This window comes from Cololabis saira, chromosome 11, assembly GCF_033807715.1.
Source record: "Cololabis saira isolate AMF1-May2022 chromosome 11, fColSai1.1, whole genome shotgun sequence".
Taxonomy (NCBI): Eukaryota; Metazoa; Chordata; class Actinopteri; order Beloniformes; family Belonidae; genus Cololabis; species Cololabis saira.
This window is the reverse complement of record NC_084597.1, coordinates 45,848,205-45,866,011: the sequence shown is the minus strand read 5'-3', so window position 1 is coordinate 45,866,011 and position 17,807 is coordinate 45,848,205. Positions and strand designations below refer to the sequence as shown.

The window sequence follows — 17,807 nt, the reverse complement described above, 5'->3', positions numbered from 1 at the left end:
CACGCAAATCCAGCGCAGCTCACAGACAAAAAAACGTTTGTAAATCAGGTTATATTTGTGTGCGCATAGAAAATACATTTGTATATCTTGTCCTACGCACGTGTGAATTGTTCTGTGTATTTGTGAAACTTGTCCTTGACCTTTTTAAGTGAGGTCAAACTTGGAAAGTAACTGACTGTCAGAAACACCACGTAAAGAAATACACATTTGGTCAAGAAGAATTGGAGGAGTACCCCACCTTGTGGCACGAGTGAAGAACAGCAAAGCATTAAAGTGACTAAAAGGAGAAGAACCAGACATTACCTCCCTCTCAAGCAGTCCACATCTCCTAGAAGAACTTGAATGTGCGAATTAACTTTGGGTAAGAAACATTCAATGTGCCTTTATTTTGTTTAAGCTACATGTCATTTTTTCATTTCACCATATGGTTGAATCATGAATGAATGAGACATCTATAATCTTTTTCTCATCAATACACAGATGAGTCTAGAGGCTCTGCTGGGATTTGAACCCAGGATCTCCTGTTTACTAGACAGGTGCTTTGACCAACTAAGCCACAGGGCCTCCACAACCTCTAGAACAGTGAGTTCTAGTGTCCTACCTCACATTCACTTTTTACAGGTCACTTGAACCAATACAAAACAGGTTCAAGTGACTAAGATCAGGGTTTGTGTTTGTTTTTTGTTTTTTTTTACGTTATTTTTTTTTTCATGATTTATTTTTATGTATTTTTTTCCTTTTTTAAATCATTCATTCAGGATTCCCTCCATCATCTGTTGACCTTCAGCGTCTGCGTCGGACAACTCTCCTGCGTCTGCGGGCTTGTTGATGGAATGGAATGGTTCATGGAATTGATGACATCATTTCTTCTTCAATGGAATTAATGACATCATAAGTTGATGACATCATATATTCTTAAATGGAATTAATGACATCATAACTGGATGACATCATATCTTCTTCAATGGAATTAATGACCATATTATTTGGGGTTTTTGGTTTAGTTTTTACTTCATAACAGTGATGATGTCATAGAAAAAAAAAAAAAGAGACCCGGAGACGCCCAAGCCACAGCCCCCCGCCCGAGCCCCCCCAGCCACCCCCCCCCACCGCCATGAGGCAACCCCCCCCACAGGCCCCCAAGGCCCCCACCGGCCAGGGACAGGGCCCCGCGGCCCCCCCCACCGCCCCGCAGGGGCCACCGGAGGCCCGCGCCCCAGACCCCCCAAGCCGACCCCCAACCCCAAGGGCTACGAGATCACCACCCCCTCGCCCCCACTAGGTAACGAAGCCAATAATAGGGGACCACAGAGAGTGTAATTCAGCTGAATGTTGTTCAGTGGAGGCAGACATTATCTCACTACTAATATGATCTGATAAAAGATTCCTAAAATGGTTGATACATAACCTGGATTTTTGTTTCCAATTTACTAGAATGGTTTTCTTTGCAATACATAAGGCAGTGAGAACCCGGTGTGTCCAATTAGGTTCTATTTGAGTGTCTCCCAGGTGACCTAATATACATACCGTGGGGCCGCTGGGATTCTGTGGTTGATCCATGTGGATAAATCCTCACAAATCTCCTTCCAGAACCTCTGTACCGGTGTACAGAACCATAAAGCATGCATATAATTATCTGGGGTGTTCTCTGTGAACAGATATTAGAGGTGACAAAGCCCATCTGGAACATCCTTTGTCCAGTATAATGTATTCTATGAAGAACTTTGTACTGTATAAGTTGTAAGTTTGGGTTTTTAGTCATAGTAAACGTATTTAAGCATATTTGTGACCAAGAAAACTGGTCGGTATTAAGAGAGAGATCCGCCTCCCACTTGGAGATCGGGAGAGAGACTGAATCGTCCAGTTTAGACACTAACCTGTAGAGTTTTGATAACAACTTTAAAGTGCTTAGATTCAATAAATCTGTTATCTTAGGGGGAAGTTGTAAATCTAATTGGCTAATTTTGTATGTTTTATTTATTATGGCCTTAAGTTGTTGATACTCTAAAAATGTATTCCTGCTAACTCCGTATTGAACAATAAGTGTATTGAAAGGTACAAACTGTCCTCCTACAATTACGTGCTGTAAATACCGTATTCCTTGATCTCCCCATTGAACGAAGTTAACCATCTTTTTATCATTTTTCACGATGTCTGGGTTGTTCCATATGGGTGTACGGTGATAAAGCAGCTTGGCCCCCTGCAGGGGGAGGTTGCCCCAGTTCTACCTCCTGCAGGGCTTTGAACTAGGACCCAACACCTTTGTGTTAGCTTCAAACTTCCTACCCCCATGTAGAAGATCACACCTTGGAAGTTGGTTCAAACAGATTTGAATCACGAGAGCACCCTATGGGGTGATTTGGAGGTCTGTGACAGTCATGGCAAATGTCTGATAATGACATTTGGCCCGAGTCACATCCAACTGTAAATTACTTTTTGTCTCTCGCCTGATTTGTGTATTATCTGGTTACAACGTCACTCGAGTCCCAGGGGAGTACCGAGACTTCCAGCCCCCCACAGAGACAAAGACCATATACGGATTTCCTGATCCCTCAAGGGGTGGTCCCAAAGCTAAAGGATCCTCACATCTGACTGGCTCTCAGTGGGCTGGTTTATTCCTGTAACTTTTGCATAAAAACCCTTTGACTGAACCCATCTGGGTCGACACACCAAATACAGACTTGATCTGTGATGGTCATGTCGACCGCCGGCTGAACTGATTAAAACCTCTCTATACCACGAGCGGACTTCTGAACTGGTTTTTGATAAATTCCACAACAATTTGGTGCAGGTGACCCGGATTGACAATAAACCTTCGACGGAAACTCCTTTTCCAGACCAACGGCACAACCAGCGACTCTATCTAAATTTTCAAAGGTAAGGGATCCATTTAAATCCCAAATTATTGTTTCTGGGCTGTTGTCGAAAGTCTGTGAACTGGAGTGCCAGAGAAAGTTGACGTTATCCTTAAATTTAGGTAAGTCCGCTGTGTGGTTGTGAAGGTTATATTTTTTATTATTATTTTGTGTTATTGGGAACGTTATTGTAGAGATGTTTTTAGGAACGCTGGCAATTTCATAACACTTGAATTTGATTGTGTTGTGAGAATGTTCTGCTTCTCCTGCCTTAAGAATCTGACTCGCTCTTCTAAAAAGGTTTAATATCTCTGGTAACATTAAGGAAATAATGGCCAGAATGCCATGTTGGTCTGAGTAGTCCAGTGGGACTTATAGCATATGCAGGACTTGAGGTCCAAAAAGAAGTGTTTGGAACACTGAGATACTTGTGGGAAACTGACATATATGTAGAAGAACTGTTTCTTTTATTTTATAAGTGGGGATGACACGCTCTCCCAAGGAGTATATTTCATTTCTGCAAGAATCGACTCGCTCTTCTTTGCATCAACAGGAATGATTTATATGCTCAGGTAGACTGATAGTTGAAACGTTTTTGGGAAGTTTTTCAGTTCTTTAAATACATGTATGGTAATCACGGTACCGATAGTTTTATTTGTTAGTTTTGTTTGTTACTTAGTTAGTATTAAATATTGTTAAAATAACTAAAAAGCACTTCAAACTCCCTCAGATTTTTGGAGGGATGAAGGTAGACGCCGTAATGCAGAATCTCAAATAGCTTTGCTTACTGATCAAAATAAAAAGCTGATGGCTAGAAGGATTTAAAAACACAACGCAGACAAAAATGAAATTAGAGAACCAGTTAAATGATAAAATCAAAACCTTTATCTCCCATTGTGGTGAGGCAAATCAGAGCATCCCAATTTACATAATCTTATCCTGCCTATGGTACCTTCATAATTTAATTGCATGGAAATCTGTCTGTGACCCAACTATAACGTCTCTGAATGCATGTAAAACTAATCTCTAACTAGAGGTGTCAAGTAACGAAGTACAAATACCTCATTACCTTACTTAAGTAGAACTTTTGGTTGTGTATGCTTCACTGGAGTAATTATTTTTCAGACGGTTTTTACTTTTACTCCTTACATTTTCACGCAATTATCTTTACTTTTTACTCCTTACGTTTTTAAAAACAGCCTTACTCTATTTCATTTCGGCCTTTAAAAAACTATCCAGTTAAATTGTGCCATCCGGATAGAGTGAATTTGGTTGTGGTTGGATGAGAAGTATAAACATATTTGGTTTGTACGTGTCTGGTCTCTGAAACACATGTTAATGCTCAATAATGCACATATATGGTTCTTTAATATATTTGCATTATACTAAGATGCATTCATTTTCAATGGCTTTTAGCCTTAATGGTTTTTCCCCACTTATATTACTTTTACTTTTATACTTTAAGTACTTTTGAAACCAGTACTTTATACTTTTACTTGAGAAAAAATAAATAAAATAAAATAAATAAATTTTGAGTTGATACTTCAACTTCTACAGGAGTATTTTTGAACTCTAATATCTATACTTCTACCTGAGTAATGAATGTGAATACTTTGGACACCTCTGTCTTTAACACTCGTCCTGACTTTTCCTGTTTTCCTCACTGACGACTCTGCTTATAAAAATGGAATACCATACGCAGGTTATACAATTTGTGATAATTCTTAATTGTTGAAAGCGCCCTCCTCCTCCAGCTCCACCCAAGTAGATGAAACTATATATACTGATCAAAAGGTAAAACTGTTACAATCTATACAGATTCCAGATATGCTTTTGGTTGTGTATATTGTATTTTATAGATTTTATATATTGTGGGCGAACCAAGAATTTATCTCATCCTCGGAGATAAATGTGGTTAATTGATTGGTGAACTGTTACAAGCCTGTCAACTACCTTCATCTATTGCTTTGTTAAATGTGAAGCCCACACCCAGTCCAACCCTGTTTTCACTAGGCAATGCTTCAGCTGACCATGCAGCAAAAGAAACTGCCAAATTTGGCTTACCTGTCTATGTAAAACTTTGCCCTTCTATACCCGCTAACGACCTGGTTTCTCCTAATGATGTAGGCCTCCTACAAGAAGACTACTGAGGTGAAAAAAAAAAAAAACGGATTGTAGCATTCCCATGGTTGTAAAAATGTAAATAATTATGGGTCAGCAACGACGGCCGCGTTGTTGCACCCACATCCTTGTACCCGTAATAGCTGATCACAGTTAGCAATCACAGATGAGAAAAAGGGGGAATGTGTCAGATAGTGTTGAAAGACTGATAAGCTCCAAGATTTGCATCCTATAAAAATATTGCAAACATTATCAACACCTTCCCCCCACCGTGATTTTTTTTGAAGCTCTGCAAATAGACATTATGTGAGGGATATGAAAATGTTCATGTATGAAAATGTTTTTGTATGTGCAGAGAATTTTAAACTGGACTTAAATGGACAATGTTGACACCTGTTAACACCCATTAGGAAGCACAAAACTCACGCCTCATGAAAGGATTATGGGTAGACCTATGACCATACCAAGCAATTCAGTTCTGTATATATGAAGAAGATGGACTTCCATGCCATGGATGAATCCATGATATCATTCTGTTGTACTCTAAACTTCTGTTGTTCAGTCAATCCACAGAAAAGTAAAAGCTGTCCAGTCTCCTCCTAGTGGCAAACCATGCCACAACCCGGAGACTGGGTTTGTGTCGGAGAGGGCCTCGGTGGTCCAGGGCTCAGCACGTCCTGCACCACCGACACTCAAGGGTGGGGGGCGCTGGCCTGGTTCCACGCGTCCCACTGCGGGAGCACAGCTCCTCGACCATGCACCGGAGACCGGCCGATTCCTTCTTCTTTCTGTGGTACCCCGTCGGAGCCATTGAGGGGAGCAACGCGGGCAACGCGGGCCCAGCTCCAACACCCAGGACCTCCACGACTGGTGGAGGAGCGGAGGAGCGGAGGAGCAGAGGAGCAGCACAGGCCCCGCGGACCCCCACAAGCGAGACAATTATGGTGTAGCATCGAGATGTGACTCCACATACTCTCCTTCTGAAGAACCGCTTGTTAAGCCTAAAACAAGCCAAAAACCACTGCCCGATTCCATTGAGGATTCGGCAAGAACCGCAACAGGGGGCATGCCGATGCTCTCACGGGAGATGGCTGCTCTAGGGATGATGGCCTTGCGGAATCGTGCTGCATTGGACTACTTACTAGCTTCTCAAGGGGAACTTGTGCTGTCATTAAAACTGAATGTTGTACATTTATACCCGCAATGCCACAGTCCAAGAAATAACGCATCACTTGAAAGACATTGCTAAAACGTTACATACAACTGTCGCAACTAGTTTTTTGATTGCTTTAAAGAACAGTTAGGACACGTTGGTTACTTGATATTTGAATTTGTTTTGTTGGCTTGTTGTTATTTGACTTCTGATCACATGTTTAAGGTTCACTTGCAAAATATGTATCACTACTCCACTGTAATTCAACAAAAAAAAAAAAAAAAAAAATTGTGAATTGATGAAGCAGCTTGGCCCCCTGCAGGGGGAGGTTGCCCCAGTTCTACCTCCTGCAGGGCTTTGAACTAGGACCCAACACCTTTGTGTTAGCTTCAAACTTCCTACCCCCATGTAGAAGATCCCACCTTGGAAGTTGGTTCAAACAGATTTGAATCACGAGAGCACCCTATGGGGTGATTTGGAGGTCTGTGACAGTCATGGCAAATGTCTGATAATGACATTTGGCCCGAGTCACATCCAACTGTAAATTACTTTTTGTCTCTCGCCTGATTTGTGTATTATCTGGTTACAACGTCACTCGAGTCCCAGGGGAGTACCGAGACTTCCAGCCCCCCACAGAGACAAAGACCATATACGGATTTCCTGATCCCTCAAGGGGTGGTCCCAAAGCTAAAGGATCCTCACATCTGACTGGCTCTCAGTGGGCTGGTTTATTCCTGTAACTTTTGCATAAAAACCCTTTGACTGAACCCATCTGGGTCGACACACCAAATACAGACTTGATCTGTGATGGTCATGTCGACCGCCGGCTGAACTGATTAAAACCTCTCTATACCACGAGCGGACTTCTGAACTGGTTTTTGATAAATTCCACAACAACGGTCACATGGAAAAAGTGAAATTTTAGCTACTTTAAGAAATTCCCACCAAGCTGATAAAGTTGTGCTAATATTAATGCTTTTGAAACATTGATGATGTTTGATACTTTGACTAATGAATGGTAACTCTGAGATTTCTAGTTCGTTGCAAAACACTTGCTCTGAGTCCAGCCATTGACTATCTAAAGGATGATCTTTTGACCATTTTACAATGTGTTGCAGCAATATACAGAAAGGACATTAAAGCAACCTCCATCCCCATTCCTGTCATTCCTTCATTCGAACACACTGCCTTCAAACTACCTGGCCCCACTCCTCTTGTCACCGCCGTCATTTATCGCCCCCCCAAACCAAACCCCTCCTTTCTCTCGGATCTCTCGGATTTTCTGACCCAGCTCTGCTCCATCTCTCCCTCTGTTCTCCTCCTGGGTGATTTCAACTTCCACATCAACGATCCTAACTGTAAACCTGCTGCTGAATTCCTGGACCTGCTACACTGCCTCAACTTCACTCAACACGTCGACTTCCCCACTCACGCCCGCGGCCACACCCTCGATCTCGTCTGCTCCACTGGCCTCACAATAAATCAGCTCTCCAGCCTCAACCTCCACGTGTCTGATCACCTGGCAATCATCATGGACATCAACATCCCCATCCCCACTCCCAAAGAAGCACGCAAAATATCCTTCCGCAACATCAAATCCATCTCCCCCTCTGCCCTCTCAGCCTCTCTCGCCACTCAGATGTCCGCCTCCCCTCCCCCGTCACCCGACAACCCCTCGGACCTCGTGGATTACTACAATCATACACTCTCCTCCTGTCTTGATCAACTGGCTCCCATCAAAACCAAAACAGTCTCTTTCGCACGCTCAGCACCCTGGTACACCCCTGAACTCCGCAAACTGAAATCCCGTAAACGTCAACTCGAGCGACTCTGCAAGAAATCTGGATTAACTGTTCACCAACTCGCCTACACTGATCATCTCCACCAATACAAGGATGCCCTCAACTCAGCTCGCTCCACCTACTTCTCCAACATCATCCATTCCGACTCCTCCAACCCAAAGGCTCTCTTCTCCACAATCAACAAACTTCTCAAACCCAGTGACAACATCTCCAACTCCTTCACAGTCTCTAAGTGCAACGACTTCCTCTCATTTTTTCAATCCAAAATCCGGACCATCTACAGTAACCTGACCACCTCCTCCACCCCCTCCACCTCCCCACCTGTTTACCCCCCCTCCACCACTCAGCCCCTGTCTCACTTCTCTCCCATGTCTTCAGCGTCTCTTTCCACTGTCATGATGGGCATGAAAACCTCTTCCTGTGCTCTGGACCCCATCCCATCCACATTTATAAAAAACTGTCTCCCAGCCATTTCCCCACTCATCATCAACATCGTCAACTCCTCCTTCAGCTCTGGATCAGTCCCGGACACCCTCAAACTGGCAGCTGTCACCCCCATCCTCAAAAAACCTGGACTCAACCCTGACACCATGAACAACTTCCGGCCCATTTCCAACCTCCCTTTCCTGTCAAAAATTCTGGAACGCGCCGTCGCCACTCAGCTCAAGACCCACCTCACCTCCAATGATCTGTTTGAAACATTTCAATCTGGTTTCCGCTCACGTCACAGCACAGAAACAGCCCTCATCAAAGTCACCAATGACCTCCTTCTCTCCTCCGACTCCGGCAACCTCAGCATTCTCCTTCTCCTGGACCTCACAGCAGCCTTCGACACCATCAGCCACACCATCCTCCTCTCCCGCCTGGAATCATCTCTCTACATCACCGGATCCGCCCTCTCCTGGTTAAAATCCTATCTCACCAACAGACATCAATTCATCAGCATCAACAACTGCTCCTCCTCCACTGCCCCTCTGTCACAAGGCGTCCCCCAGGGTTCGGTGCTTGGTCCTCTACTCTTCATCCTCTACATGCTCCCCCTTGGCAACATCATCCGCCGCCACCGCCTCCACTTCCACTGCTACGCCGACGACGTCCAACTGTACATCTCCACCAAATCCCTCACCTCTGCAACCCACTCTACCCTGACCAACTGCCTCGCCGAAATCAAGTCATGGATGCACTCGAACTTCCTCCAACTCAACTACAACAAATCGGACATGCTCATCATCGGCCCAAAATCCCTCACCAAAACCGCTCACAACTTCACCCTCACCATGGACAACTCCATTCTGTCTCCCTCCACTCACATCCGCAACCTCGGAGTTATCCTGGACAGTAACCTCTCCTTCCAACACCATGTCAACCACATCACAAGGACTGCTTTCTTCCACCTGAAAAATATTGCCCGTCTCCGTCCATCACTCTCCTTCTCTACCGCTGAAACCTTGATCCACGCCTTCATCACCTCAAGACTCGACTACTGCAATAGCATCCTCTACGGTTCAACTTCCAAGGTCCTCAATAAACTCCAATATATTCAAAACTCTGCCGCCCGCCTGCTCACCCACACCCGCTCCAGAGACCACATCACCCCAGTCCTCCAGAAGCTCCACTGGCTCCCCATCCCTCAACGGATCCACTTCAAAATCCTTCTCCTCACCCACAAAGCCCTCCACAACCAGGCCCCCTGCTACCTCACCGACCTGCTCCACCGCTACACTCCCTCCCGCAGCCTCCGCTCCTCTGACGCCAACCTCCTGTCCCTTCCAGTCAGAACCAAGCACCGGACCTGGGGCGACAGGGCCTTCTCCATCGCTGCACCCACCCTCTGGAACTCCCTCCCCAAAACATCCGTGACTGTACAGACCTCCCAGCATTCAAATCCCATCTCAAAACTCACCTTTACAGAACTGCTTTTAATGTGTGATTAATGTCCTGTCTCATGTTGTGTCCTTTTGTACTGTCCTGTGTAATTGTAATTTGTATTATGTGTTTTGTTTTAATGTAAAGCGTCTTTGAGTGCCCAGAAAAGCGCTATATAAATAAAATGTATTATTATTATATACTGTAATTTATTGGCTATGAAGTAATACTGAAAATTAGGTAACTCTAAACCTCCATATTCTTTGGATTTTTGCAATGTCTTTAAACTAATACGTGGAGTTTTATTTTTCCACAGAAATTTTGAAACATATGAGTCCAACGATTTAAACCAGGAAAGAGGGGGTTTAAAATTAAATTCAGTCTTCCTGTGTGAATTAGTGTGAAGACGAGGTGACCCGTTCCCTCTTCAGGGAACTAAAGGCTGATTTATGGTTCCGCGTTACACCAACACAGAGCCTACGGCGTAGGGTACACGTCGATTTAACGCAGAACCGTGGACACGCTTTGCTACGCAGCCGCTGCCCGGAGCAACGCTTTGTCTCCTCCCCTCCTACACGTCATTCAAGCAGCCAATCAGCGCAGAGCCTCATTATCATACCCCCCCCTTCCCTTAGAATGGAGCACAGAAAAAGGGGTTAGAAGCGGTAAAACTATAGACACGGCCCACAGGCTGAATTTCTGATTTATGTAGAAAAAACAAGCTTAAAATTGTTTTTAAGACATTCAAAGCCTATTTAAAATATACATTAAATGCCATAATATGTCCCCTTTAAAGGAGAAGAACCAGACATTACCTCCCTCTCAAGCAGTCCACTTCTCTTAGAAGAACTTTAAGACTGGAATGTGTGAATTAACTTTGGTTAAGAAACCTTCAATATGCCTTTCTTTATTTTGAAGCTACATGTCATTTTTCCATTTCACCACCATGGATGAATGAGACTTCTATCATCTTTTTCTCATCCAAACACAGATGAGTCTAGAGGCTCTGCTGGGATTTGAACCCAGGATCTCCTGTTTACTAGACAGGTGCTTTGACCAACTAAGCCACAGGGCCTCCACAACCTCTCACTTACCTCGTCTCAGACATCAAAACAGTATGGAGCTAGAACGGTCTCATAATTCGCAAATGCACACACCATTTCACAAATGCACAGGACAAAATGCACAAATGCACACACCGATCCGCAAATGCACACACCGTTTCACAAATGCACAGGACAATTCACACGTGCGTAAGACAAGATACACAAATGTATTTTTGTCATCGGTTGCTGCATCGGCAGAACGAAGAGCTCTCCCGACGGCTCTGGTTGAACGGCCGGACAAACCATCTCTGATCGCGCTGTTTCCTTTACCGAGATCACAAGAAAAGCAGAAGAGTGATCTCCTCTCCATCCTGTTTGCTGTCTTGTTTATTTATCTTTACTCCACCAACTCCATATATTGAATCACTTTTCTAACCGAACGGCGCTAACGCAGTTCAAACGGCAGGTGTATCCGCCCCTTTAATCTGATTGGTTTACGAGTAAGTCGTGTTTTATCCACTGCTCTGCGTCCCCCACGTGGGGTGCGCTCTTATGATTGGCTGAAACAAAGGAAGACATCTGATTGGTTGAAGATCCTTCTGTGTTAAAAAAAAACGTATTTTTGGATTGATCACGTCAGGGAAGTCTTAAAAGTCCCACGCAAATCCAGCGCAGCTCACAGACAAAAAAACGTTTGTAAATCAGGTTATATTTGTGTGCGCATAGAAAATACATTTGTATATCTTGTCCTACGCACGTGTGAATTGTTCTGTGTATTTGTGAAACTTGTCCTTGACCTTTTTAAGTGAGGTCAAACTTGGAAAGTAACTGACTGTCAGAAACACCACGTAAAGAAATACACATTTGGTCAAGAAGAATTGGAGGAGTACCCCACCTTGTGGCACGAGTGAAGAACAGCAAAGCATTAAAGTGACTAAAAGGAGAAGAACCAGACATTACCTCCCTCTCAAGCAGTCCACATCTCTTAGAAGAACTTGAATGTGCGAATTAACTTTGGGTAAGAAACATTCAATGTGCCTTTATTTTGTTTAAGCTACATGTCATTTTTTCATTTCACCATATGGTTGAACCATGAATGAATGAGACATCTATAATCTTTTTCTCATCAATACACAGATGAGTCTAGAGGCTCTGCTGGGATTTGAACCCAGGATCTCCTGTTTACTAGACAGGTGCTTTGACCAACTAAGCCACAGGGCCTCCACAACCTCTAGAACAGTGAGTTCTAGTGTCCTACCTCACATTCACTTTTTACAGGTCACTTGAACCAATACAAAACAGGTTCAAGTGACTAAGATCAGGGTTTGTGTTTGTTTTTTGTTTTTTTTTACGTTATTTTTTTTTTCATGATTTATTTTTATGTATTTTTTTCCTTTTTTAAATCATTCATTCAGGATTCCCTCCATCATCTGTTGACCTTCAGCGTCTGCGTCGGACAACTCTCCTGCGTCTGCGGGCGACGCGGGTCCTACGGACTCTCCGGCGCCTGCGGACGGGGCGAGAGCTCTGTCTGCGTCTGCGTGGCATTGTCAAAAGATGTGATGAGAACTAGTAAGAAGTAGTTCTATTTATAAACTCTGTTACAAGCTTGTTGATGGAATGGAATGGTTCATGGAATTGATGACATCATTTCTTCTTCAATGGAATTAATGACATCATAACTTGATGACATCATATATTCTTAAATGGAATTAATGACATCATAACTTGATGACATCATATCTTCTTCAATGGAATTAATGACCATATTATTTGGGGTTTTTGGTTTAGTTTTTACTTCATAACAGTGATGATGTCATAGAAAAAAAAGAAAGAGACCCGGAGACGCCCAAGCCACAGCCCCCCGCCCGAGCCCCCCCAGCCACCCCCCCCACCGCCATGAGGCAACCCCCCCCACAGGCCCCCAAGGCCCCCACCGGCCAGGGACAGGGCCCCGCGGCCCCCCCCACCGCCCCGCAGGGGCCACCGGAGGCCCGCGCCCCAGACCCCCCAAGCCGACCCCCAACCCCAAGGGCTACGAGATCACCACCCCCCCGCCCCCACTAGGTAACGAAGCCAATAATAGGGGACCACAGAGAGTGTAATTCAGCCGAATGTTGTTCAGTGGAGGCAGACATTATCTCACTACTAATATGATCTGATAAAAGATTCCTAAAATGGTTGATACATAACCTGGATTTTTGTTTCCAATTTACTAGAATGGTTTTCTTTGCAATACATAAGGCAGTGAGAACCCGGTGTGTCCAATTAGGTTCTATTTGAGTGTCTCCCAGGTGACCTAATATACATACCGTGGGGCACACTGGGATTCTGTGGTTGATCCATGTGGATAAATCCTCACAAATCTCCTTCCAGAACCTCTGTACCGGTGTACAGAACCATAAAGCATGCATATAATTATCTGGGGTGTTCTCTGTGCACTGTGAACAGATATTAGAGGTGACAAAGCCCATCTGGAACATCCTTTGTCCAGTATAATGTATTCTATGAAGAACTTTGTACTGTATAAGTTGTAAGTTTGGGTTTTTAGTCATAGTAAACGTATTTAAGCATATTTGTGACCAAGAAAACTGGTCGGTATTAAGAGAGAGATCCACCTCCCACTTGGAGATCGGGAGAGAGACTGAATCGTCCAGTTTAGACACTAACCTGTAGAGTTTTGATAACAACTTTAAAGTGCTTAGATTCAATAAATCTGTTATCTTAGGGGGAAGTTGTAAATCTAATTGGCTAATTTTGTATGTTTTATTTATTATGGCCTTAAGTTGTTGATACTCTAAAAATGTATTCCTGCTAACTCCGTATTGAACAATAAGTGTATTGAAAGGTACAAACTGTCCTCCTACAATTACGTGCTGTAAATACCGTATTCCTTGATCTCTCCATTGAACGAAGTTAACCATCTTTTTATCATTTTTCACGATGTCTGGGTTGTTCCATATGGGTGTACGGTCACATGGAAAAAGTGAAATTTTAGCTACTTTAAGAAATTCCCACCAAGCTGATAAAGTTGTGCTAATATTAATGCTTTTGAAACATTGATGATGTTTGATACTTTGACTAATGAATGGTAACTCTGAGATTTCTAGTTCGTTGCAAAACACTTGCTCTGAGTCCAGCCATTGACTATCTAAAGGATGATCTTTTGACCATTTTACAATATACTGTAATTTATTGGCTATGAAGTAATACTGAAAATTAGGTAACTCTAAACCTCCATATTCTTTGGATTTTTGCAATGTCTTTAAACTAATACGTGGAGTTTTATTTTTCCACAGAAATTTTGAAACATATGAGTCCAACGATTTAAACCAGGAAAGAGGGGGTTTAAAATTAAATTCAGTCTTCCTGTGTGAATTAGTGTGAAGACGAGGTGACCCGTTCCCTCTTCAGGGAACTAAAAGCTGATTTATGGTTCCGCGTTACACCAACACAGAGCCTACGGCGTAGGGTACACGTCGATTTAACGCAGAACCGTGGACACGCTTTGCTACGCAGCCGCTGCCCGGAGCAACGCTTTGTCTCCTCCCCTCCTACACGTCATTCAAGCAGCCAATCAGCGCAGAGCCTCATTATCATACCCCCCCCTTCCTTTAGAATGGAGCACAGAAAAAGGGGTTAGAAGCGGTAAAACTATAGACACGGCCCACAGGCTGAATTTCTGATTTATGTAGAAAAAACAAGCTTAAAATTGTTTTTAAGACATTCAAAGCCTATTTAAAATATACATTAAATGCCATAATATGTCCCCTTTAAAGGAGAAGAACCAGACATTACCTCCCTCTCAAGCAGTCCACTTCTCTTAGAAGAACTTTAAGACTGGAATGTGTGAATTAACTTTGGTTAAGAAACCTTCAATATGCCTTTCTTTATTTTGAAGCTACATGTCATTTTTCCATTTCACCACCATGGATGAATGAGACGTCTATCATCTTTTTCTCATCCAAACACAGATGAGTCTAGAGGCTCTGCTGGGATTTGAACCCAGGATCTCCTGTTTACTAGACAGGTGCTTTGACCAACTAAGCCACAGGGCCTCCACAACCTCTCACTTACCTCGTCTCAGACATCAAAACAGTATGGAGCTAGAACGGTCTCATAATTCGCAAATGCACACACCATTTCACAAATGCACAGGACAAAATGCACAAATGCACACACCGATCCGCAAATGCACACACCGTTTCACAAATGCACACACCGTTTCACAAATGCACAGGACAATTCACACGTGCGTAAGACAAGATACACAAATGTATTTTTGTCATCGGTTGCTGCATCGGCAGAACGAAGAGCTCTCCCGACGGCTCTGGTTGAACGGCCGGACAAACCATCTCTGATCGCGCTGTTTTCTTTACCGAGATCACAAGAAAAGCAGAAGAGTGATCTCCTCTCCATCCTGTTTGCTGTCTTGTTTATTTATCTTTACTCCACCAACTCCATATATTGAATCACTTTTCTAACCGAATGGCGCTAACGCAGTTCAAACGGCAGGTGTATCAGCCCCTTTAATCTGATTGGTTTAGAGTAAGTCGTGTTTTATCCACTGCTCTGTGTCCCCCACGTGGGGTGCGCTCTTATGATTGGCTGAAACAAAGGAAGACATCTGATTGGTTGAAGATCCTTCTGTGTTAAAAAAAAACGTATTTTTGGATTGATCACGTCAGGGAAGTCTTAAAAGTCCCACGCAAATCCAGCGCAGCTCACAGACAAAAAAACGTTTGTAAATCAGGTTATATTTGTGTGCGCATAGAAAATACATTTGTATATCTTGTCCTACGCACGTGTGAATTGTTCTGTGTATTTGTGAAACTTGTCCTTGACCTTTTTAAGTGAGGTCAAACTTGGAAAGTAACTGACTGTCAGAAACACCACGTAAAGAAATACACATTTGGTCAAGAAGAATTGAAGGAGTACCCCACCTTGTGGCACGAGTGAAGAACAGCAAAGCATTAAAGTGACTAAAAGGAGAAGAACCAGACATTACCTCCCTCTCAAGCAGGCCACATCTCTTAGAAGAACTTGAATGTGCGAATTAACTTTGGGTAAGAAACATTCAATGTGCCTTTATTTTGTTTAAGCTACATGTCATTTTTTCATTTCACCATATGGTTGAACCATGAATGAATGAGACATCTATAATCTTTTTCTCATCAATACACAGATGAGTCTAGAAGCTCTGCTGGGATTTGAACCCAATTCAATTTTCAATTCAATTTTATTTATATAGCGTCTAATACAACAGAGTTGTCTCTAGACGCTTTACAGAGACCCATACCCAGAACATGACCCCCGAGCAGTTATTACATAAACAATGGCAGGTAAAAACTCCCCTAGTGGGAGAAAAACCTTAAGCCAAACAGTGGCAAGGAAAAACTCCCCTTTAGGAGGGAAGAAACCTTGAGCAGGACCAGGCTCATCAGGGGGGACCCTCCTGCCGAGGGCCAGACTGGTGGGTCAGGGACGGCAACAGCACAGCAGGCAGGTGGAAGCAGCAACGGGATGACCGGGGGTGGGGACCGCAGGCCAGCACACAGCTCCCGAAGCTCCGGCCCAATCAGCAAGTCCCAGGTTGGGGTGCAGGGTCAGGAAAAGACTTGTGCTCCGTAATGCAAGCTACAAGCCACCCACGGCCACCTGCAGGACAAAAGAGAGAAAAGGGAGGAGAAGGGGGGGCCAGCAACGGGATGACCAGGGGTGGGGACCGCAGGCCAGCACGCAGCTCCCGAAGCTCCGGCCCAATCATCAAGTCCCAGGTTGGGGTGCAGGGTCGGGGAAAGGTTGAGAAGGGGCAGGGCCAGGGAGAGGAGTCTTGAGGGACGAACATTCTCCCCCGCCCAAAAGGGGCCGTTACCCTGCCCCCCTCACTCCCACACTGCAGGTTCCGGTGTCCGGCAAAGGATGCTGCAACATGGACAAAAGAGAGAAAAGGGAGGAGAAGGGGGGGCCAGCACAAGAAACCACAGGAGCGACTCTGACACACTAAAGTTTACACTACCTAGAGATTTACCAAACCAGCTAGAGGTTTACTAAACACTAACTATAGGCTTTACTAAACAGAAATGTTTTAAGTTTAGTTTTAAAGGTGGAGGTGGTGTCAGCCCCCTTAACCCAGATTGGAAGTTGGTTCCATAGTAGTGGCGCCTGATAGCAGAACGCCCGCCCTCCAAATCTACATTTAGATACTCTAGGAACTACGAGTAAACCTGCACTCTGAGAACGGAGAGCTCTGACAGGAACATAAGGCACTATCAGGTCTTGCAAATAATGCGGAGCTAAGCCGTTTTGGGCTTTATACGCAAGTAATAAAATTTTAAATTGGATTCTGAATTTTACGGGTAACCAATGGAGCGACGCTAACACTGGAGAGACGTGGTCTCTCCTGCTAATTCCTGTCAGTACTCGTGCTGCTGCATTTTGGATCAGCTGGAGCCTATTCAGCAAATTACTTGGACATCCTGCTAACAACACATTACAGTAATCTAGTCTAGAAGATACAAACGCATGAACTAGTTTTTCTGCATCACTCTGTGAGAGGATTTTCCTAATCTTTGCAATATTACGGAGATGGAAAAAGGCTATTTTACAAACCTGATTGACATATGGTTTAAACGACAAATCCTGATCGAAAATAACACCAAGATTTCTCACAGTTGCACTGGAAGCCATCGCAACACCATCTAATCCCTTCCTAAGATGCTCTGGACCAAGAATGATAACCTCTGTTTTATCTGAATTTAGAAGCAGGAAATTTCTGGACATCCAGTCCTTGATGTCCCTAAGACATGCCTGAAGTTTAACTAACGGTTCTGTTTCATCCGGCTTCATAGACAAATAGAGCTGCGTATCATCAGCATAACAATGAAATTGTATGCCGTGATTCTGGATTATACTTCCCAACGGCTGCATGTATAAACTGAACATGTATAAACTGAACCCAGGA

General features: G+C 43.9%; 4 non-coding genes across 4 annotated transcripts; all 4 read right to left on the bottom strand.

Moving 5' to 3' along the window:
* Positions 1-490: 490 nt before the first annotated feature.
* trnat-agu (transfer RNA threonine (anticodon AGU)) lies at positions 491-564 on the bottom strand. Its single transcript has one exon. It is a non-coding gene; the product is annotated as a tRNA-Thr (tRNA).
* A 10,234-nt stretch (positions 565-10,798) lies between these two features.
* On the bottom strand, positions 10,799-10,872 carry trnat-agu (transfer RNA threonine (anticodon AGU)). Its single transcript has one exon. It is a non-coding gene; the product is annotated as a tRNA-Thr (tRNA).
* A 1,118-nt stretch (positions 10,873-11,990) lies between these two features.
* On the bottom strand, positions 11,991-12,064 carry trnat-agu (transfer RNA threonine (anticodon AGU)). Its single transcript has one exon. It is a non-coding gene; the product is annotated as a tRNA-Thr (tRNA).
* A 2,763-nt stretch (positions 12,065-14,827) lies between these two features.
* On the bottom strand, positions 14,828-14,901 carry trnat-agu (transfer RNA threonine (anticodon AGU)). Its single transcript has one exon. It is a non-coding gene; the product is annotated as a tRNA-Thr (tRNA).
* Positions 14,902-17,807: the final 2,906 nt, after the last annotated feature.